This window comes from Lactuca virosa, chromosome 8 (assembly GCF_052849685.1).
Source record: "Lactuca virosa cultivar CGN04683 chromosome 8, Lactuca_virosa_CGN04683_v6, whole genome shotgun sequence".
Lineage (NCBI taxonomy): Eukaryota > Viridiplantae > Streptophyta > Magnoliopsida > Asterales > Asteraceae > Lactuca > Lactuca virosa.
The window spans coordinates 252,580,559-252,590,089 of NC_136433.1; the positions used below are offsets into that span (position 1 = coordinate 252,580,559).

General features: G+C 38.2%; 1 pseudogene; it reads right to left on the minus strand.

The window, feature by feature from the left end:
- Positions 1–8,731: 8,731 nt before the first annotated feature.
- Positions 8,732–9,118, minus strand: LOC145131429 (secreted RxLR effector protein 161 pseudogene; annotated as a pseudogene).
- Between the last annotated feature and the right edge of the window lie 413 nt (positions 9,119–9,531).

The window sequence follows — 9,531 nt, forward strand, 5'->3', positions numbered from 1 at the left end:
GAGTGAAATAGTTAAACGTCTCTGCTCTTGCACCCGGCTCTACTCACGCCCTATACAAAACAACCCCTTAGATACCATTCCTTACATCAAGACCCATTCACGGGTCAACCTTGGTCAAAGTCAAGGTCAAAGTCAAAGTCAACGCTCGGTCAAAGTCAAAGTCAACACTAGGAGTTGACTCAACTCGTCGAGTAATCCCCCTGACTCGCCGAGTTCCCTTGATACTCGTAGCCGTGATAAAACCAGTCAACTCGTCGAGTCCCTCCTGAGACTCGTCGAGTTCTACTCTTTACAAAATCGGACAAATCGACACAACTCCTCGAGTTCCTCTCTGGACTCGTCGAGTTGCTCAGTCTGTTGCTACATCTTAATGGATTAAGCCCCTACTCTTCAGATCTAAGCTTCATACTTCTCATATACACAGAAAATTTCCTTTTAAGGGTAAAGTTTCCAACTCATCCCGTTAATACCCTCACTTAACGGGTTTAGCTCAAACCCTAACTCTTTAGGAACTAGATCTTGATCCTAAAGCCATAAATACTCTAAACCAAGGCCTATAAACTGAGATCTGGACCCTAGACACTACATGAACACGCAAAGCTTCCACCTTTCTCTCCATGCATGGCCTTTTGCAGCTTAAAAGGCCAAAATTATATCCTATAACTTGCATGGGGCTTCAATGGCCATAAAGTTTGCACCTTTATGCCATGAAAGCCCTCCATGATTACATATCTAATGGTTTACTTACTTGGGACGTCCATATCGTAAAGATCAAGCTTCTTGGACCAAAAATTCAATAAAATGATAATAAAGAGATCTAAGAAGTTACTAAGCAAGTTTGAGACTTGCTTACCAGAAAATGATGAGAACAAAATGAAGTCTCTGGCTCTACTAGCTTCTTCTTGAATCCCCAAGCTTCTCCTTCCTTCATAAGCTTCAACACCCACAAAGTTTCACTCAAAAATGGCTCACAATCTCACAGATGCATTACGGTTTCTGAATCTAGGGTTTGGGACTCGGAGGCTGGAAATGAGGCCAACATGTGGGGATTAAGATGCTTAAATAGGGTGCAAAACCCCAAAATTAGGGTTTCAATCTGGCAGCCCTACTCGTCGAGTTGAGGGCTCTAAACTCGTCGATTAGGTTACTTAAAACCCGCGTCACTTCTGGTTTCTACTCGACGAGTTTGGGGATCCCAACTCGTCGAGTTGCTCTAATTAAATGAATAAATTTTAATTTAAATGCGTACCAGGAACCTGACGTTATACAATCGTTTGATGGTGTCACGACGGTTTGTGGATCCTCATGGATTTCACTTATGTGTTGGACCGATAGTTATGTTATGGAGATCCGCATGGTGTAATTCGTTCGATTTTGGCATAATTGGGTATTTTGAGCAGTATGGGGATACTGTTGATGACTCAGTAGCCGATGAATATTGGTTGGTTTTTGGTAGCATTTTGACTTGTTGGAAAAGTCACCGTTGTTTATCGGCAGTTCCTCGTGGAGATCATTAGTGGATCCTTATTTGCTGTTGCAAAATCGGTTTCAAGCAGGCTGAGTTGCCAATGGTAGAGTTAGTTGTAAGAACTTGGGATGAACTGTTAGTTGAATGGTACCCATGGTGCATGGGAGTATGTATGTTGCCCAGGATTTTTCTCTCGATTTGACCACTGATATACTCGTGGGAGCGGTGGGATGGTGAGGACTAGCAGAAAGTCGAGCGTGCTCTGAGAGTTTTTGGGCGGTTCCGAGCTTGGGTTGAAAATCTTGATCGGAATATTTTGAGTATTGTTACACTCGGTTTAGTAGTGTTGACGGTTAGAAACTTGGGGTGGGTGTGGCAGATGGATGTTTGAGACAGCCATTATGTTTGTCCCTGGAAATTTTAGAGTGGTGGATTTCCAATTTTGTGAAGTATAAGTAGGTGCAGTCGCTGCTTTGAGACCTTCCCAGTTTGAGTAATTCTCTAGGAGTGGGGTTGTACCGTTGGGAAAAGAGAGATGCATATCGCACTTGGTTGTTCTCAAGCGTTTGGATTATTGATGGCATCACTTGGGCTCTATATGGTATCTCGGGATTCTAAGTTGGATGTGTTAGTGTCTTGCAACGATAGGAGGGAGCAGGTGAAATAGTGCTAGTACAGTTTTTAAGAATTCTAACCAGTTCAGATTTCGAGGACGAAATCTAATTGAAGTGGGGGAGAATTGTAAGACCCGTCCCAGGTTTGATCCAATTTCTAAATATTAAACCTTTTCTTTGGGTTGCCACGTCATGGTAGAGCTTCACCAAGGCCTGGCGGTATTGATTTGGGTCACGAATTTAAATGACCTGCCACAACGTGGCTATAGGTACCACGGCGTGGTAAGTTTTTTTAGAGAAAAACCCTAAACTTTGGGCTTTGGCCCCTATTTAAAGAACATTAAGGCTAGGGTTTCATGATCATTCAGCCTCCATCACCCTATTAAGCTTAGAAACTCTAACCCTAGCCTCCATTGTAAGTGTGAACTCGTTTTAGTGTTTGTGGTGATCTCTCAAGGAGAAGGAATCATTTGATGTGGTGATTTACCTTGTAAGCATCCTCTTCATCAACTAGCACACCTTCTGGACGTTGGTGAGTGTCCAAGACCCAACCTTTTCTTTGCTATGTTGCTAGATTTATGTATTTTAACTTGGCCCTTGGCGAGACGTTTAGCAATAATCGTGTCTTGCGAGGTGCATTGCCCTGGTGCCATGACATTTGTATAGTTTCAAACTTTTAATTCTTTAAATACGACAGTTCTTAGAAAGATACTGCCTAACTGACAATTTGTACAGTTTCATGCATTCAATTCCTTGTGAAAATAGAGTGAAGTGTAATGAGCATCAACTCCTTTCCAAGTTTCTTCTCCTTGCTTGGAAAATTCTGATCCAATCTCCTTGGGTCTCTTCTTCCTTTCGAATTCGCTTTTTAAGACAAATGAAATTTTGAGATAAAAATTAAAGTAAAAATAAACTTAGCACACAATAGAAATAACTAAGAAATAAAATTAAAATTAAAAATAAAAATACACTCAAAATAAAATATTTTTGGATTTTTTGATTTTTCAAAAAAAAACATAAATAAACTTATTTTTGGATTTTTAAAATTTTATGATTTTTGTTTGATTTTTTTTAATTCTCCCCCTAAATTTGTGCATAGAGGAAAAATATGAACATTTTAACAAAAACAAAAATAATAACTAAATTTAAAACTTTTTGGGATCAAAGTTGTCAAGCAATTTAATATCACTTATCAGCACACACATGCATGTTTAGCTTTGGTCAATCACCAATATTGTGGTCTACTTAAACACAAAGGATATTGACAAGTTGGACATATTACAAGTGACAAGACATTGCAACTATTATATTCCTAAATAATATTCCTAAATAGACCATTTTGATGACGACGACCAAGGATATTGTTGTCCACTTAAATTCAGCAGCGAGATCTACCGTCAACCTTTAGTCATGAACCAATTAAATTTTAAGTGCACCAAAATGTGTTCCCCACTTCACGAAATGCCCTAGCAATCAAGGAATTCCAAAGTGCTCTTTACTTTAGGTGAGTACTCAATTATTTGAGAAAGAAGATGAATATAGAGATGCATATTTTGTATCCCAGGTCAGATCTCTTCACATCACGCAGATGGGACAACATATGACTAACATAGATAGAGGGTTAGAGAGATAGAAAGGTGCATATGTTGTGTCCCAGGTCGGATATTCTGATCATGCAAAGGGGACAGCATATGACTGACATAGATAGATAGAGAGATGCATAGATAGAGATGTATAGAAATAGTGGTGCATATGTTGCGTCCCAGGTCGGATCTTCCGATCACGCAAAGGGGGCAATATATGACTGACATAGAGGATTAGAAAGAAAAAAATTTCACACAGACCTAGTTTATCAGAACCCCCCAGTCACCCTATCAGTACCAGAATTAAGGACATAAGTTCGTACGTCGAAGAAGTGTTGAGCCACAGTTCTAGATGATAAGTAACTTTAATGTATCTCGTAGGCTCCCTTGTTTATCTCACTGCTCAATCTATCCAAGCATCATATGGGCAGTCCAAATGTAACTATCTAAGTCCAGATGAGTTAACATTGTCAAGTCCTTTCATTGTCAGCTATGTCTAGTCCTTTTGATTCCTTCGTGCCTACCAGCACATTGAACATAGAGTCTAAACAATTTAGCTTCAGTGCATTACACGAGTTTCAGATTGCCCTTTAACACTAAGCTTCATATCACTTCCCAAGAACACTTACGAAAGAAGAAATATTTTTGGAATTTCTGATTTTATAATTTTTATTTTTAATTTCTCCCCCTTAATTTGTGCATGGGGAAGAAAGGAAATAAAATAAATGCGCAAATTTAAAAATTTGTCTTCAAAACGAATCATTTTTAAGAAAACTCAGGAGTATCGAGAAAATTCAAACTGTAATTCAGCAATTGAAGTTGCATCCAGATGATCTGAGAATAGCAAGCAGATGCAGCAGCGTATTCAGCCTCAGCTGTGTTTCAATTACAGAACGAAGTTAACAAACTCAAGATTCATCATTCTATTAAGTACGATCCCCATTTGTGATCCTTTCATTCTTCCTTCCCGCAACGGACACATACCCTCAATTAAAGTTCTGAATGTCGTGCAGTTGAGAGATGTCTCCTGTCATGTGCCTGGAACAGCCACTATCAACAAACCGAAGTTTGATGATATTCCTCCATAGCTGCTCCGACACAGAGTGCGGGATTAGTTGCTTTTTGGAACCCAATCCATTTTGAAACTAGATTTACCATCACCATCTACAAAAGATACTCCTTCCAATGAATATCCTGTTTATCAGACACAGAAGATGAAGAAATGTTAGAATTATTAGATGATTTAGGAGTATGAACTTTTGGAACCCATCTGTAGTCAGGTTTAACCCATTTCTTGTTTGATCAGACGGATGCCTCAGCACTTCCTTTAGAGCTAGAAATCGATCGCTGATATGACGTCGACCTAACTGATCTTGGTTTGACTGAACCATCTTTTGAATTTGGCATCTTGTCCGACATTCCCTTCTTGTCCTTGGGAATTTGATTCTTACCCTTTTTAGCATTCCAGTCACCATTGTGTGAACGTGACCTTGAAGGGTTTCATTTGGAGGATCTCCCTATAGGCACGTTCTGCCAACCTTGTGCATAGTAGGAAACATATGCACGATTTGGATAGTTTCTGGAAATGTGACCAGGTGTTCAACAATGAAAACACGTTTGTTTCTTCACGTGAAAGTTGTTTTTGCCTGTCCCTGGTAGCATGCCCATGCCTTGTCCCTGATTGTTCCCACAAGCACACTTACAATAAGCAGTCTGTTTCGCTTATTTTGGTGGCCTGTATTTACCAACAACAAGTTTATTAGAAGTAACAGAATCAGAAGCAACAGATTCAGAGTTCAAAGAGACATTGGTTAGACAATCAACAGAATAAATGGAACTAGAAATATTTCTGTTCTCCTTGTTCTCAACTTCCACTACTTTACCTACACATGAAGTAGAGGCATTAGTATCGATCACCTCAATACTCTCAGTTGGGCCAGATTATTTAGTCTTAAATGAAGTTGGTACAGGGGGCTGGCCATACTGAGCAGGTATCTCTACCTCATTGGTTTCAAGGGGCGGGGTATAGTTGTCATTCAAGGGAGGTGGAACACTGTGATACCCTAGACCCTTATTCTGATTATCTTTAAATTTTAATTGTTTTTCTATCATGGACACAAGTACCTCACTTGACACGTCAAATTTCTTAAAGTTGAATTCAACATCTTTATATTTAGCTTTTAACGCATCAAGTTCGGCAGTTAATTTGGCAATCTTTTCTTGAGCATAATCATAGTGTTCACATTTTATGTTGTATTCTTCCTTAATTCTTTTTAAATCTTTTGTTCGGGCCTCTAATTTTTCTTTTAAGGGTTTTTGCGCCTTTTTGAGAGTGTATCCTTCATATTTAAGTTCCTCAATTTCCCTAATCAATAAGTCATGTTGATCGCGATAATGTTTAATTTTATCACTACAGGCTTGAGTACAGGAAGTTTCACTTACCTCTTTTGTGTTGTTGTAAGGACTCATAATTTACCAAAATGAATATCATTTAGTAATTTGTTTTTTACTAAAAACCAGAATAAATGCCCTTTGACTTGAATCCTCAAAAGTCAAACTTGAAAGTCAAACTTGAGGGTCAAACTTGAAAGTCAAACTTGAAAGTCAAACTTGAAAGTCAAATTTTTTGTCCAAAGAATAACCTTAACTGAGAACAAAAGTTTCTAGACCGAGAATGAAGCTTCAAGACCAAAAACGAGGGTATTTGACCAAATACGTGGCTTTTTGACCAAATACGAAGCTTTAGGACCGCAAACGTGGTTATTGGACCGAAAACGAGGCTTTTGGACCGAAAACGAGGCATTTAATCCAAAAACATGGTTTTTAGACCGAGAAGGCTTGCACCGAATACACTCAACCGAAAACCAGGCCGAAAATGCGAGCTGACCGAGATCGCGCACCGAGAACCTGCGAGGCTGCGGACCGAGAACGAGGTTGCGGACCGATAACACGCGCCATAACCGAAATCGTTGCTGGCTGTCGAGATCTCCTAGGGTTTGACTGAAGATCGAAGCCGCCGCCAAGATCTCCAAGAACTATGACCGAAGACCTCGCAGAAATTGCCAAAAACACGAAAATTTTCAATTTTAAGGCTAAACTTGATCAAAAACTCAAAAGTATGAAGAACATGAAGAACAAACAACCAAAATTTCGTCAAAAATAAATCAAAAGCGCCAGAAACTCCAAGAAAAATTCCAAGACATGTTTAAAATCTTGCCAATTCGATTGATACCGATCCAAGCTCTGATACCAATTATAAAACCCCAAATCGCGACGTATCAATCGGATTCACTAGAATCGGTGCGGAATCCCAATCTAGTGATTAATGAAAAACGTGATATGGAAAAAGAACACAAGATGAATCTTCGATGCACACTATATTGATGATAGTCTAGTACATAAGATTCTGATTACACTTGGTTTTCTCTCTATTTCTCTTTAGAATGTGTTCTTGGCTTATGGTAACACCCAAAAACGTCTCTCACACTTTACAAGGCTAAAATAACACTATATATACCTAGACCTAATAACAAAGGCCCAGCCCAAAACCGAAACAAGACAACATTAAGCCTAAACGAAATCACATGTGATTTCGGTCCATACAACACCAAAACATGGTGTTTTCGGTCCTAGACCTAGAACTCTAATAGCTTATGAAAAGAAAAGTATAAACCACAATTTATGAGCTAACAAGATATAAACTTTGTCTTTTGCTAAAAGACAAAAAGCTTACCTAGTCCAAAATGTTGTACATGACTTATTAATTCACACCTTATTAAATAATGTGTTACTTGTATTGTAAAATAATTATTTCCTTGAAATAAATATTTTCCCAATTTATTATAAGAGTTTATGAATATTTATTAAAATCAATTTGTAATAAATAATCATTTGTATCAAGTTGTTGTTAGTGTGATCCTTAGGATCATATGTTATTTAGCAATATCATTTTAATATGACTCTTGAGCATACTAGATCTTTCAATCTCCCACTTACACGAGACTCATATCAAATTGATATAGACAGTGGTGAACGTCTAGCAACATTTCACTTCCCCCAACAACATATGACATAGTGTCGTTCCATCAACGCCCAATTCCCCAGAAGCCCGAAGGCTACAATTGGTGAGTAAGGTAAGTTTATCAGTTATCTCTTTCCTACAGACATCATGTTGAACATGAGATATGGATCACATTCAATCTCATATAAGTGTTAAACTTTACATCAGGCCTTAGATGTCTAACTCTTAATTAATAAGAGGAAAAAATCCCATCTTGACTACGTACGCCTCTTGCATGGTTTACATCACGCCTGATAATAGCTTTCATAACTGCCTAATAAAAGAACAACTGTTGACTACATCAAAGCATAAAGTTCCCCACACTAAAGTCCCATATATGTATCTCAGGTGTTAAGGATATACAAATATTACCTTTTATCAAGTATCATTCATGACAGTGATCCATGAAGTGATCTTGAACGGGCCACTCCAATACTTACTCTCTAGTATGTATCTATGAAACTGGTTACAACGCTTTGTCAACCATCCCATTTCATATTAGTCTTATTTCATTATTGCTCCCACAATAATAACTGACTATGGAGTTTTAGAGTGAATAACTTTACTCAAGGATTAAACATGTTAATAAAAAACACAACAAATATTTAATGAAAATATCATATGCCACATATATCATAGTCATTACAATAGATTATGTTACATAATGTTCCAATATTCAATACTAATACATAGATCAAATCCAATCACTAGAATAGCAAAGTCCTATTCCTTGAGCATGTCCTTCAAATTTTGCTTGAGGAAGAGGCTTCATGAAAGGGTCCGCCAAACATTGATCAGTGTGAACTTTGCGAATACTAATTTCTCCTTCTTCAACTTTATACCGGATGAAGTTGAATTTGCGGCAAATATGCCTGGTCTTCTTGTGTGATCGGGGTTCTTTTGCCAAAGCAATAGCACCCTCATTGTCATAGAAAATGTCTACGGGATCCTGAATGGTAAGGACTACCCCTAGATCCCCAATAAAATTCTTCATCCAAGCAGCCTCTTATGCAGCTTCAGAAGCAGTAATGTATTCTGACTCTGTAGTGGATTGTGCAACAACACTTTGCTTGGATCTTTTCCAAGACACAACACCCCCATTGATAATGAACACATATCCTGATTGCAATTTGCAATCATCTCGATCAGTTGTGAAGGAAGCATCAGTGTAGCACTTTACACTTAAGCTATCTTCCACGAATCCATAGACGAGGAACAAATCATTAGTTCTTCGTAAGTACTTTAGAATGTTCTTCATAGCTCTCCAATGACTCTCCCCTAGATTTTGTTGGAACTTGCTTACCATGCTCATAGCATAAGCAAGATCAGGTCTTGTACAATTCATGGCATACATGATGAATCCAATTGTAGAAGCATATGTAATATCTTTCATCTTGTCAAGCTCAGCCTTTGTGCTAGGACATTGAGATGAACTTAGTACAGTGCCATGGGTACAAATCCTCTCTTAGAGTTTTCCATATTAAACCGTTTCAATACTTTCTCAATATATGTACCTTGGCTTAGACCTATTAATCGTTTTGATCTATCTCTATAGATTTTGATTCCAAGAATATATTGTGCCTCACCTAGGTCCTTCATTGAGAAACACTTTCCAAGCCAAGTCTTTACACCTTATAAAGTTGGAATGTGATTTCCCATGATTAATATGTCATCCACATATAGGACCAATAATGTCACCGAGCTCCCACTAGTTTTCATGTAAACACAAGATTCATCTTCATTTCTAATAAAACCATACTTTGTGATTTCATCATCGAAACGATGATTCCAGTTACGAGATGCTTG